The sequence below is a fragment of the Chrysochloris asiatica genome, unplaced genomic scaffold (genome assembly GCF_000296735.1).
Source record: "Chrysochloris asiatica unplaced genomic scaffold, ChrAsi1.0 scaffold00143, whole genome shotgun sequence".
In the NCBI taxonomy this organism is placed as follows: domain Eukaryota; kingdom Metazoa; phylum Chordata; class Mammalia; order Afrosoricida; family Chrysochloridae; genus Chrysochloris; species Chrysochloris asiatica.
Window position 1 is genome coordinate 6,271,154 of NW_006408661.1, and position 1,336 is coordinate 6,272,489.

Genomic DNA, 1,336 nt, shown 5'->3' on the forward strand with positions numbered 1-1,336 from the left:
ACAGGTTTCAGCTAAGCTTCTAGACTAAGACAGATTAGGAAGAAGGAAAGACAGATTACTTCCAAATATTTAGTCACTAAAAACCTTATGAATAGTAGTGGAATGCTGTCAGTCAGAATATTGAATATTGAAACATAATGAAGAGCACCAGAATATTGTCAGATATAGTGCCAGAAGATAAGCCCCTCAGGTTGGAAGGCACTTAAAATATGACTGGGGAAGAGATGCCTTCTCAAAGTAGAGCTGACTGCGATGACAAGAAAGGAGTAAAGTTTTCGGGACCTTCATTTGCTAATAGGGCACAACTCAAAATGAAGAGAAACAGCTGTAAACAACCATTAGTAATTGGAACATGGAACATGCGAAGTATGATTCTAGGAAAATTGGAAGTTTCAAAAATGAAATGGAATGAGTAAAGATCGATATTGTAGGCATTAGTGAGCTTAAGTGGACTAGTATTAGCTGTTTAAAATTTGACAATCATATGGTTTAATATGCCTGGAATGATGAATTGAAGAGGAATGGTGTCTCATTCATCATCAAAAAGAGCATTGTAAGATCTATCTTAAAGCACAAAGCTGTCTCTGGTAGAATAATATCCATACGTCTACAGGAACACCAGTTAATACCAACCTCTTCAATCTGTAATTGATCAAACATGCAACCAAGATGCATTGATAAGTACTGGTGATTGGAATGCAAAGGTTGGAAGCAAAGAGGAAGGATCATTCATTGGAAAATATGGGACCCTGGTGATAGGAACAATGCTAGAGACTGCATGATAGAATTTAGCAAGATCATTACTTCTTCACTGCAATACCTTTGTTAAACAACATAAAAAATTATACACACAGGCCTCACCAGATGGAATACACAGAAATCAAATAGAGCACATCTGTGGAAAGATATGGTGGAAAAGTTCCATATCATTAACCAAAAGTAACCTGTGAAACAGATCATCAATTGCTCATATGTACATTTAGGGAAAAGCTGAAGAAAATTAAAGCAAGTCCACAAGAGACAAAATATAATGAAAACATAACCATCTGAATTTAGAGATTATTTAAAGAATAAATAGATAAACTAGACACTAATGACTGAAGATCAGGAGAGTTATGGGATGGCGTCAAGAATATCAGACAGGAAGAAATCAAAAGGTCATTAAGAAAACAAGAAAGAAGGAAAAGACCAAAATAGATATCATAAGAGACTCTGAAACTTTCTCTCCAACATTGTGGTGCTGAAGCAAATGGAAGGAATGAGGAGGTAAAAGAGTTGAACAGAAAATTTCAAAGATCAGCTTGAGAAGACAAAGTTAGATATTATAATGAAATGT